The 13,598-nt window shown below is 46.8% G+C and overlaps 1 protein-coding gene across 24 annotated transcripts in view; it reads left to right on the forward strand.

The window, feature by feature from the left end:
• Positions 1–13,598, forward strand: part of MAP2 (microtubule associated protein 2) — a 300,805-nt gene that overhangs the window by 35,560 nt on the left and 251,647 nt on the right. For all 24 annotated transcript variants that reach the window (XM_077272167.1, XM_077272176.1, XM_077272171.1 and 21 more), the window contains exon 2: positions 12,504–12,546. The gene's annotated coding sequence lies outside the window, so the exon portion shown is untranslated. The remainder of the gene's footprint in view (positions 1–12,503; positions 12,547–13,598) is intronic.

Genomic DNA, 13,598 nt, shown 5'->3' on the forward strand with positions numbered 1-13,598 from the left:
TTATTAAAGAAATCCATGTCTGGTTGTATAATCCTTCTATTACAATGAGCGTTTTATGAGTCCAACTATACAATGAGAGCGCTCACAAGTCCGAGTGTCTCCAGTCTGTACGCACCCAGCCTCACTGACAGTTGCAGCTTGTACAGAGCAGTGTGAGATCTCAGCAGCAGCAGAGTCACTGAGGAAATGTCAATCAGGCTAAAAAAGAGGAAATTTAGTTAATTTGAGTTAAATTTTTGCAAAGAATTATATAACTGTTCTGATACCATCAGCTCTAGATATATATATATATATATATATATATATATATACACTGCTCAAAAAAATAAAGGGAACACTAAAATCCCACATTCTAGATATCACTGAATGAAATATTCCAGTTGTAAATCTTTATTCATTACGTAGTGGAGTGTGTTGAGAACAATAAGGCCTAAAAATGATCAACGTAAATCACAACTAATATCTCACGGAGGTCTGGAGTTGGAATGATGCTCAAAATCAAAGTGGAAAATGAAGTTACAGTCTGATCCAACTTCAGTGGAAATGCCTCAAGACAAGGAAATGATGCTCAGTAGTGTGTGGGGCCTCAACGTGCCTGTATGACCTCCCTACAATGCCTGGGCATGCTCCTGATGAGGTGACGGTTGGTCTCCTGAGGGATCTCCTCCCAGACCTGGACTAAAGTATCCGCCAACTCCTGGACAGTCTGTGGTGCAACGTGACATTGGTGGATGGTGTGAGACATGATGTCCCAGATGTATTCAATCGGATTCAGGTCTGGGGAACGGGCGGGCCAGTCCATAGCTTCAATGCCTTCATCTTGCAGGAACTGCTGACACACTCCAGCCACATGAGGTCTGGCATTGTCCTGCATTAGGAGGAACCCAGGGCCAACCGTACCAGCATATGGTCTCACAAGGGGTCTGAGGATCTCATCTCGGTACCTAATGGCAGTCAGGCTATCTCTGGCGAGCACATGGAGGGCTGTGCTGCCCTCCAAAAAAATGCCACCCCACACCATTACTGACCCACTGCCAAACCGGTCATGCTGAAAGATGTTGCAGGCAGCAGATCGCTCTCCACGGTGCCTCCAGACTCTGTCACATCTGCCACATGTGCTCAGTGTGAACCTGCTTTCATCTGTGAAGAGTACAGGGCGCCAGTGGCAAATTTGCCAATCCTAGTGTTCGGTGGCAAATGCCAAGCATCTTGCACGGTGTTGGGCTGTGAGCACAACCCCCATCTGTGGATGTCGGGCACTCAGACCATCCTCATGGAGTTGGTTTCTAACCGTTTGTGCAGACACATGCACATTTGTGGCCTGCTGGAGGTCATTTTGTATGGCAGTGCTCCTCCTGTTCCTCCTTGCACAAAGGCTGAGGTAGCGGTCCTGGTGCTGAGTTGTTGCCCTCCTACAGCCCCCTCCACATCTCCTGGTGTACTGACCTGTCTCCTGGTAGCGCCTCTAGCCTCTGGACACTACGCTGACAGACACAGCAAACTTTCTTGCCACAGCTCGCATTGATGTGCCATCCTGGATGAGCTGCACTACCTGAGCCACTTGTGTGGGTTGTAGAGTCCGTCTCATGCTAGCATGAGTGTGAAAGCACAACCAACATTCAAAAGTGACCAAAACAGCAGCAGCCAGAAAGCATTGGTACTGAGACGTGGTCTGTGGTCCCCACCTGCAGAACCACTCCTTTATTGAGGGTGTCTTGATAATTGCCAATAATTTCCATCTGTTGTTTATTCCATTTGCACAACAGCATGGGAGATTGATTGTCAAACAGTGTTGCTTCCTAAGTGGACAGTTTGATAGTTTGATTTCACAGAAGTTTGATTTACTTGGAGTTATATTCTGTGGTTTAAGTGTTCCCTTTATTTTTTTGAGCAGTGTGTGTATATATATATATATATATATATATATATATATATATATATATATATATATACAGTATATATACTAGCTGAAGAGCCCGGCTGTTGTGAACTCTGTTTTTGGGCTCCCTCTTGTGGTCACAACTGGTACTGTGTGAGTGCTGTCTTTGGGCTCCCTCTGGTGGTTCTTTGTGTCATTCTGCAGGTCTGAGGCAGGATCAGCTGTCTCGTTATCTCTTAGCTGGTTTCCTATTTAGTTCACCTGGACTCTCAGTTGTTGCCTGCTGTCAATGTCTTCAGTGCTATTTTGGAGCTCTCCTGCAGTCCTTCGTTATCAGTCTCTTCAAGAGAAGCTAAGTTTTGCTTGGTTCATTTTTACTGTTATGAACTCTGTTTTTGGGCTCCCTCTTGTGGTCACAACTGGTACGGTGTGAGGGGAGAAACTCAGCCCCCTAGAGCTACCAGCAAGCAAGGAAATCACATATTAGCAAGCTGGACAAAAATAAACCAAGAAACATGTGACCACTGATGGTCAAAAAATGAACCAAGCAAAACTTAGCTTCTCTTGAAGAGACTGATAACGAAGGACTGCAGGAGAGCTCCAAAATAGCACTGAAGACATTGACAGCAGGCAACAACTGAGAGTCCAGGTGAACTAAATAGGAAACCAGCTAAGAGATAACGAGACAGCTGATCCTGCCTCAGACCTGCAGAATGACACAAAGAACCACCAGAGGGAGCCCAAAGACAGCACTCACACAGTACCAGTTGTGACCACAAGAGGGAGCCCAAAAACAGAGTTCACAACACCCGGCGTTGCCTGGGCATAGTAAATATCTGTGGTTAGTTATAGCACCTCACTTCTCTTATTTTCCCATCACGCCTTTCATTTTCCCCATCACATCTTTCATTTTCCCCCTCACATCTCTCATTTTCTCCCTCACACCTCTCATTTTCCCCCTCACTCCTCTTATTTTTCCCCTCACTCCTCTCATTCCCCCCTAACACTTGTCATTTCGACCTCACATCTGTCATTTTCCGATCACTCCACTATTTTCCCTCACTCCTCTCATTTTGCACTCACACCTTTTCATTTTCACCTCACACTTCTCATTTTCACCTCAGTATATACATGTTTGTCATCTCCCTTATATATAGTATACAACTGTATGTCATCTCCTGTATATAGTATACAACTGTATGTCATCTCCTGTATATAGTATATACCTGTATGTCATCTCCCCTGTATATAGTATATACCTGCTGTGTGTCATCTCCCCTGTATATAGTATATACCTTGTAAGAGTCATGTCGGTCTGGTAGTTGGGGGCAGGTATATCTCGCCTAGATACCTGTCCTATGTGTGTTAGGCTGCTCTGTGTCTTCAGCATACTCATGGGTTAATTAGTGCAGGTTTAAAAGATGACCAGCTGGAGGAATCAGGTGTCAGCCTGGGGCACACAGAATGCCTGTCTGTGTGAGACAAACGTGAGTGAGAGCTATGCTCATGATCTATGTAATGTTAGCTGGGTGGGAGAAGCCCCCCCAGTTGTTAGTTAGGAACGTATCTGTATAGTTAGCGCCGGACAGGCAAGGATTTCTTTTTATGATTTGTTTTCTGTATTTGCTTTCACTTTAATAAATCTGACCTGAGGTCAGTCTACTTGGAAACCTGCTGTCGCCTCAGAGTTTAATGCACAAACCACGTGACCTTTGACCCCAGCAAAGGCGATCCCGGAGTGTTTTGTCACATTGTGGTGGAGAACGCGGGCACTCCGTGGCACAGGCGACAGTATGGAAGACGTGGTGAAAGCCCTAGTACAGTCCACTGCCATACAGCAGCAGGCCACTGCAGCACAGCAGGAAGCTAACCGCTTGATGGCCGCACAGCTGAAGGAGTTAATGGACGTGACGACTGCAGACCGCCAGCTTCTCCAACAGGTGGCGCAGCGCTTGGTGAGCATTCCTGAGGCTAACCCGGAAGCAGAGTCCAGGAGAATCCATGTGAGTCGGTACTGGCAAAAGCTGACCGCAGAAGATGACGTCGAGGCGTACCTGACAACGTTTGAGCGGACAGCGTTGAGAGAGAAGTGGCCGAAGGAACGATGGGCCGATCTAATTGCTCCGTTTCTCTCCGGTGAGGCCCAAAAAGCTTACCATGACTTGGACCCGGAAGTCGCTCAGGACTTTGAGAGGCTGAAAGCTGAGGTCCTGGCCCGGCTGGGTGTGACGACGGCTGTCCGTGCACAGAGGGTACATCAGTGGACCTATCAGCCTGATAAACCGCCGCGATCGCAGATGTTCGACCTGATCTACTTGATAAAGAAATGGCTGCAACCCGAGGTACTGACAACTCCGGAGATAATCCAGCGGATCGTTCTGGACAAGTACCTGAGAATACTACCACCGGCGCTGAAAAAGTGGGTGAGCCAAGGAAATCCCGCGACAGCGGATCAACTTGTGGAATTGGTGGAGCGTTATTCCGTGGCGGAAGGACTTCCTGACGATACCTCCACCACCCGGTCTGTGCCTCCTCCTCGTGGAACCGGTAAGACTGTTCCAGGGACTGCGGGTGAAGGAAAATTACCTAAAACTGTGGGGGAGGTACCCGGGACTGCTCGCGCTCCGAGACCGAGACTGTCGGACTATGGTCTCAATAGGGGGCCTGTTAGGTGTTTCCGCTGCCATGAGAAGGGCCATGTTTCTGCGAACTGTCCTGTTACCGCTGAACCCATGCAATGCGATGTTACAGACTCTAAAAAACGCATGTCTTTGGTTACACGGCTAGTGAATGTGAATGCGGGTCAAAATGATGCAGCGAAACATCTGTGTGAATTATCTGTTGATGGGAAAAATGTTGTGGCGTTACTAGACTCTGGAAGTGTGGTGACTCTAGTGAATGCCAGTCTGGTGGCACTCCCGTCTGGCCCGTCTGACAAGTTTTCTGTAACATGTGTGCATGGTGAACCCTGCTCGTATCCTACAGCGGTCATATGTATTTCCACTCCATATGGGTCTGTGCAACACAAAGTGGGACTCATTCCCACGTTGTTACACGATATAATCCTGGGTAGGGATTTTCCCCATTTCTGGCAGTTATGGGAGAATCAGTTGCTCCTTCACGGTAGCTGTGAACCTTCCCCCATGCCGTCTGGAGGTCCCGAGTTCCTAGATGAGACCCCACAGGAAGATGTTGCTGGGGAGGTTATTGAATCTAACCTTCAGTTCCCCTTCTCAGTTATGGCGGGGGAAACTGAGGAAACTGAGGAAACTCAGCGAGACGCGGAGGCAGACAGCCATCCAGCACCCTGCCTACCCGATTTGGGAGTCCAGTTGGATGACTTCCACAGCGAACAAATGAAAGATCCTACCCTGATTCAGGCTAGGAAAAATGTAAAAATGATTGATGGGGTACCCGTAGAACCTGTCACTAGGCTAGCGTGTCCGTACATGGTTCTTGAGAATGATTTACTCTACCAGGTAGAGAAAAAAGGGGAAGACACTGTGCAACAGTTAGTGGTACCCAAACCTTATCGGCGGAAGGTACTGGACCTGGCCCACGGACATATAATGGGGGGACATCTGGGGGTACAAAAAACCACAGAAAGGATATTGCATTGTTTTGTGTGGCCTGGAATACACAATGAGGTGCGTAACTATTGTGAGTCCTGTCCAGAGTGCCAAATATCTGCGCCTAAACCGCGGTTCTGTAGCCCTTTGGTACCCCTCCCTATTATTGGGGTCCCATTTGAGAGAATTGGGATGGATTTGGTTGGGCCCCTTCCCCGGTCCGCACGTGGGCACCAACATATCCTCGTCATCATGGACTATGCCACTCGTTACCCGGAAGCCATCCCTTTGCGTAACACTGCTACCAAAACGATCGCCAAAGAGTTGGTACAAGTGTTTAGTCGGGTGGGAATTCCAAAACAGATACTCACCGACCAGGGGACTCCCTTTATGTCAAGGGTGATGAAGGAGCTCTGCAGGCTCTTACAAATAGACCAGTTGCGTACGTCTGTCTATCACCCTCAAACAGATGGTCTGGTTGAGCGGTTCAATAAAACCTTAAAACAGATGCTCCGGAAGGCGATAGACAAAGATGGGAAGAACTGGGATGACTTGTTACCCTATTTGCTGTTTGCCATTAGGGAAGTTCCCCAGTCTTCCACAGGATTCTCGCCTTTCGAGCTATTATATGCCCGTCGTCCCCGTGGACTGTTGGACGTCGCAAAAGAAACCTGGGAAGGTCAGGTCACTCCCTTTAAAACGGTGATAGACCATGTAGCGCAAATGCAGGACCGGATTGCTGCTGTCATGCCCCTTGTTAGGGAACATATGTTACAGGCCCAGGGAGCCCAGAGGCAAAGTTATGATAGAGGCGCCAAGGTCCGTACGTTTGCACCCGGGGATAGGGTGTTGATCCTAATCCCTACCGTGGATAGTAAATTTCTGGCAAAATGGCAGGGCCCCTTTGAGGTCATGGAACGAGTTGGAGAAGTGAACTATAAAGTGCACCAGCCTGGTAAGAGAAAACCAGAGCAGATTTATCATGTGAATCTGATAAAACCCTGGAAAGACCGCGCTGCCCTAACAGCGGATCTGCCCCGTCCGGTTTGCTCACCTACCATACCGGAGGTGCAGATTGCCGAGACTCTCTCTGAACGACAAAAATCTGAGGTTAAGCAGTTTTTGTTACAGAACCAACAGTTTTTCTCGGAAAAACCTGGCCAGACTAGGCTAGTGAAACATGAGATTGTCACAGAGCCTGGTGTCACAGTTCATGTGAAGCCATACCGGATTCCGGAAGCACGCCGTGAAGCCGTCTCCCGGGAGGTGAAGGCAATGTTGGACTTAGGAGTCATTGAAGAGTCGCACAGCGCCTGGTCCAGTCCAATCGTGTTGATACCTAAGCCGGATGGCTCGATACGGTTTTGCAATGACTTTCGGAAACTGAATGCGGTTTCCAAATTTGATGCCTACCCTATGCCCCGGGTCGATGAGTTGATCGATCGGCTGGGTGAAGCCCGATATATTACGACCCTGGATCTAACAAAGGGGTACTGGCAGATCCCTCTGGCCGAAGCGGCCAGAGAGAAGACGGCATTTGCTACACCGGAAGGGCTGTTCCAATATATCTACATGCCGTTTGGACTTCACGGAGCCCCAGCAACGTTCCAGAGACTGATGGATCGAGTCTTGAGGCCCCACAGGCAGTACGCTTCTGCCTACCTCGATGACATCGTAATTTACAGCATGGACTGGGGGACTCACCTCCAGAAAGTACAAGCGGTGATTGATGACCTGAGAGACGCAGGCTTAACGGCGAATCCCAAGAAATGTCACATCGGCCTTGAAGAAGCCCGATACTTGGGCTACGTGATTGGCAGAGGAGTGGTTAAACCCCAGTTCGACAAAATACAGGCAATTCAGCGCTGGCCGCAACCAGTGAACAAAAAACAAGTTCAAGCGTTCCTGGGGATTGCCGGCTATTATCGCCGGTTCATACCCAACTTTACAGCCATTGCCACCCCCTTGACGGATCTTACCAAAGGGAAGGATTCCGTCATGGTAAAGTGGACTTCAGCGGCCGAAGAGGCCTTCCACAGCCTGAAACGGGCTTTGTGCTCTCAGCCCGTACTAGTGACTCCCGATTTCAGCAGCGAGTTTGTGGTGCAAACTGATGCCTCTGATACTGGTATAGGAGCTGTTCTTTCCCAGGTGAAGGACGGAGTGGAACACCCGGTCCTCTACCTCAGCCGGAAATTAAATGTACATGAGCAGAGGTATGCCGTGGTTGAAAAAGAGTGCCTAGCCATTAAATGGGCTCTCGACTCCCTCAAGTATTACCTGGCAGGTAGGAAGTTTAAGCTGGTCACAGACCATGCCCCTCTCAAGTGGATGCACCTCCACAAGGACCGTAATAGTAGGGTAACTCGCTGGTTCCTTGCCCTGCAGGCCTACTCTTTCACAGTAGAGCATCGCCCAGGGGTGCAGATGGGAAACGCCGATGCCCTATCCCGAGTGCACTGTTTCGGGAGTGTCCTTGCTCGACCGGAGTGGTCTGAGCAGGAGGGGGGGATATGTAAGAGTCATGTCGGTCTGGTAGTTGGGGGCAGGTATATCTCGCCTAGATACCTGTCCTATGTGTGTTAGGCTGCTCTGTGTCTTCAGCATACTCATGGGTTAATTAGTGCAGGTTTAAAAGATGACCAGCTGGAGGAATCAGGTGTCAGCCTGGGGCACACAGAATGCCTGTCTGTGTGAGACAAACGTGAGTGAGAGCTATGCTCATGATCTATGTAATGTTAGCTGGGTGGGAGAAGCCCCCCCAGTTGTTAGTTAGGAACGTATCTGTATAGTTAGCGCCGGACAGGCAAGGATTTCTTTTTATGATTTGTTTTCTGTATTTGCTTTCACTTTAATAAATCTGACCTGAGGTCAGTCTACTTGGAAACCTGCTGTCGCCTCAGAGTTTAATGCACAAACCACGTGACCTTTGACCCCAGCAAAGGCGATCCCGGAGTGTTTTGTCACAACCTGTATGTCATCTCCTCCTATATATAGTATATACCTGTATGTAATCTCCTCCTGTATATAGTATATACCTGTGTGTCATCTCACCTATATATAGTATATATCTGTGTGTCATCTCCTCCTGTATATAGTATATACCTGTATGTCATCTCCTCCTGTATATAGTATATACCTGTATGTCATCTCCTCCTATACATAGCATATACCTGTATGTCATCTCCTCCTGTATGTAGTATGTACCTGTATGTCATCTCCTCCTCTATATAGTATATACCTGTGTGTCATCTCCCCTGTAAATAGTATATACCTGTGTCATCTCCTCCTGTATATAGTATATATCTGTATGTCATCTCCTCCTGTATTAGACCTCGTTCACACGTTATTTGGTCAGTATTTTTACCTCAGTATTTGTAAGCTAAATTGGCAGCCTGATAAATCCCCAGCCAACAGTAAGCCCACCCCCTGGCAGTATATATTAGCTCACACATACACATAATAGACTGGTCATGTGACTGACAGCTGCCGGATTCCTATATGGTACATTTGTTGCTCTTGTAGTTTGTCTGCTTATTAATCAGATTTTTATTTTTGAAGGATAATACCAGACTTGTGTGTGTTTTAGGGCGAGTTTCGTGTGTCAAGTTGTGTGTGTTGAGTTGCGTGTGGCGACATGCATGTAGCGACTTTTGTGAGATGAGTTTTATGTGGCGACGTGCGTGTAGCAACTTTTTGTGTGACGAGTTGCATGTGACAGGTTAGTGTAGCTAGTTGTGTGCAGCAAGTTTTGCGCATGGCGAGTTTTGCGCGTGGCGAGTTTTATATGTGGTGCCTTTTGAGTATGTGCAAGTTTTGTGTGAGGCAACTTTTGCATGTGTTGCAACTTTTGTGCATGTGGCAATTTTTCCGCGTGTGCAAGTTTTGCGTGTGGCGAGTTTTCCATGAGGTGAGTTTAGCACGTGTGGCGAGTTTTGCATGTGGAGAGTTTTGCGCATGGCGAGTTTTGAGCGGCGACTTTTGTGTTTCGACTTTTATGTGGCGAGGTTGGTGTATGTGTGGTGAAATGTGCGCTAAGGGTGGTATATGTGTTCGAGCACGTGGTAGTGTGTGGCGCATTTTGTGTGTGTGTTCATATCCCCGTGGTGGTGTGGTGATTATCCCATGTCGGGGCCCCACCTTAGTAACTGTACAGTATATACTCTTTGGCGCCATCGCTCTCATTCTTTAAGTCCCCCTTGTTCACATCTGGCAGCTGTTAATTTGCCTCCAACACTTTTCCTTTCATTTTTTCCCCATTATGTAGATAGGGGCAAAATTGTTTGGTGAATTGGAAAGCGCGGGGTTAAAATTTCACCTCACAACATAGCCTATGATGCTCTCGGGGTCCAGACGTGTGACTGTGCAAAATTTTGTGGCTGTAGCTGCGACGGTTCAGATGCCAATCCCGGACATACACACATACACACATACACACATTCAGCTTTATATATTAGCTATATATATCGTTCTTTTAAAAAAATGTTCAAGTACAAGCGTAAGAAAAACATTGCAGCAATTCGTTTCATAGAGCATAATTCAGGTGAACCAGGTAAGATGAGGAGGATGATAAAAAAACAATTACATAAAAAACATATGTGCTTGTGTAAATTACCAATTCAGCTTTTCATATAAAACATTATGCATACAAGTAAAGGGAAAGTGTCAGTGTGATTAACCTCCCCAAACCACATATATGAGCACGCAGGTCTTTGAAATGTGAATCTATCAACATCTTTATATGTTCTATCTGTTGTGAAATTAGCATTTTCATTCATATGCAAATGAAGCACTAAGTGCTTTGGGCGCGACAGAGCACTTAACAAACCACTGCCTCCTTAGGTTGTTTCCCCGCCTAGTACCAGCCTCTTTCTCTTGATTGATCTCATTTCCTTGCGTGACGTCACACAGTGGGCTATCAATCAAGTCGTCATGAGTGAGAGTGGTTTGGGAGGCATTCCAAGGGGCCAAGATTATCTATTTTTATGACCTTTTCAATTAGTGCATATGACTTTTTTGTAACATTGATTTGTTTTATCCCCTGAGAACAGGGAGGTGCGGAAGGAGCCTTCCATCCTTACAATACCTGTGCAAAGCCATGAATAAAGATTCTCGGAGCATGATTAACTGGTGGTGTGACCACAGATCAATGTCCTCAACAATACCAAATAGACACAGCTTGGGATCTAGTAGACGAGCAAAGCATATTCCCAGCAAACTGACTTTCAGAATGACAGGATTGGGGGGCAAGCCCAGATCTGATCCTCGAATTCACCATTAGAAGATCTATTTAATCTATGCAGTCTGCCTAGTGAAAGTTGTAATTCAGAAGGACCATAAGTGATGTTCCTAGGATCCACATATCTTTAAAACTTCCTATGATTCCTGGTGCCATCTGCAACTTCCGAGAGTGGTGTCAGAAAATTGAGAACCATGCACCACGTTTATGTTACGACCATGCACCACGTCTATGTTAGGACCATGCACCACATCTATGTTAGGACCATGCTCCACGTTTATGTTAGGACCATGCTCCACGTCTATGTTAGGACCATGCTCCACGTCTATGTTAGGACCATGCTCCACGTCTATGTTAGAACCATGCACCACGTCTGTGTTAGGACCATGCTCCACATCAATGTTAGGACCATGCATCACACCTATGTTAGGACCATGCACCACATCTATGTTAGGACCATGCACCACATCTATGTTAGGACCATGCACCACATCTATGTTAGGACCATGCACCACGTCTATGTTAGGACCATGCACCACGTCTATGTTAGGACCATGCTCCACGTTTATGTTAGGACCATGCTCCACGTCTATGTTAGGACCATGCTCCATGTCTATGTTAGGACCATGCACCGCGTCTATGTTAGGACCATGCACCACATCTGTGTTAGGACCATGCTCCATGTCTATGTTAGGACCATGCACCGCGTCTATGTTAGGACCTTGCACCACGTCTATGTTAGGACCATGCACCACATCTATGTTAGGACCATGCACCACATCTATGTTAGGACCATGCACCACGTCTATGTTAGGACCATGCACCACGTCTATGTTAGGACCATGCTCCACGTTTATGTTAGGACCATGCTCCACGTCTATGTTAGGACCATGCTCCATGTCTATGTTAGGACCATGCACCGCGTCTATGTTAGGACCATGCACCACGTCTGTGTTAGGACCATGCTCCATGTCTATGTTAGGACCATGCACCGCGTCTATGTTAGGACCATGCACCACGTCTGTGTTAGGACCATGCTCCATGTCTATGCTAGGACCATGCACCACGTCTATGTTAGGACCTTGCACCACGTCTATGTTAGGACCATGCTCCACGTCTATGTTAGGACCATGCTCCACGTCTATGTTAGGACCATGCACCACGTCTATGTTAGGACCTTGCACCACGTCTATGTTAGGACCATGCTCCACGTCTATGTTAGGACCATGCACCACGCCTATGTTAGGACCATGCACCATGTCTATGTTAGGACCTTGCACCACGTCTATGTTAGGACCATGCTCCACGTCTATGTTAGGACCATGCAGCATGTCTATGTTAGGACCATGCACCACGTCTATGTTAGGACCATGCTCCACGTCTATGTTAGGACCATGCTCCACGTCTATGTTAGGACCATGCACCACATCTGTGTTAGGACCATGCTCCACGTCTATGTTAGGACCATGCAGCACGTCTATGTTAGGACCATGCATCACATCTATGTTAGGACCATGCACCACATCTATGTTAGGACCATGCACCACGTCTACTGTATGTTGTTGTTCCAGTTCCATCTCGTAACAAAGCAGCAGACAGAAAATATCTATGCATCTATGGATTGTTTTCAGCTAATAATTTTTAATTGGAGCTTACAGAGATTAGTACTGCATTGTGTTTGATCATTCTCATCATTGCAGTTTTGTCCCCTTTATTGTCCCTGGGGTATCACTCGCCTCCCTAAATACAAAAGGAGGAATTCTGCTGTGTTTCTGATGTGTGAATAATGACTGCATTGTTTGTTCTCTGGTTTCAGAAAACTCTCCTGGCCTCAGCGCTGGATGCCTGATTGAACCCTGGTAAGCGCTCCGAGAAGCTTTCTATTGTTATAAATCATAAAAAATTAGGACAATTTCATGTATTCATTAGATGAAAATCAAGCTGATGAAACATTTTGAGGCAACCCCAACTAATAAAAGTAAGTAATCCACAGTGACTCCCTTCATTGATCACAGGATAGCCTGCTAATACAGTGATATTAGTGACACAAAAGGCAAATACTAAAACATAGTCCTGCGACCCTGATTCTGCCAGCACTATAGGTCCTGGAATATAAAGCATAGTCCTGCGACCATGATTCTTCCAGCACCATAGGTCCTGGAACATTAAAGCATAGTCCTGCTACACTGATTCTGCCAGCACAATAGGTCCTGGAACATTATATACCTCACTTCCTGGGACTGCATTGCTCCTACCATTGTCCAATGGATTGCCAGGCATTAATCTAAAAGGAAATCCCCTTTCATAAAAACGTTGTTTTCCCATAGACTCAGCTATCTGTATAAAAACAAACAATGCTTTACTCACCCTCACCTGGTCCAGATCTGTGTCTCTGCTGCTGCCTCAGTCTCTGTTGTTTGGCTTAAGAGCATTGCATGCAATCACTGAGTTCAGTTGTTCTTCCAATGTTTACTGCTTTGGCCTCTGAGCTCTGTATTTGGCTGCAGCACCGTCAACGTGGCGTCACCTCTACAGCCGATCAATAGACACCAGGACAGCAGTGGAGACACAGTGCTGGACCCCAGGAAGGTAAGTAAAGCTCAGGCTGTTTTACTTACAGATAGCAAAGTCTATAGGAAAATGTTTTTTGGAAGGGGACAACACCTTTGAGGCCTGCTTTCTGTTATGTTTGTCTGCAGTTTTGAAACATGAGAGAAAAGGATAAAGAGACAAAGACTCATCCTGACTTCCTGTCATTCGTAGTCTTTGCTGATAGATATGGATTACACTTGACAACAGGCAGTGTACGCCAACTTCTCCAGGAAGACTCCTAGTGGCTGAAAATTGGGAGTGATATTTGTGTGATAAGTAATTGTAAATAATTGATTGTCTATTAAGCACGAGTACAGTC

The sequence above is a fragment of the Ranitomeya variabilis genome, chromosome 7 (assembly GCF_051348905.1).
Source record: "Ranitomeya variabilis isolate aRanVar5 chromosome 7, aRanVar5.hap1, whole genome shotgun sequence".
NCBI lineage: Eukaryota > Metazoa > Chordata > Amphibia > Anura > Dendrobatidae > Ranitomeya > Ranitomeya variabilis.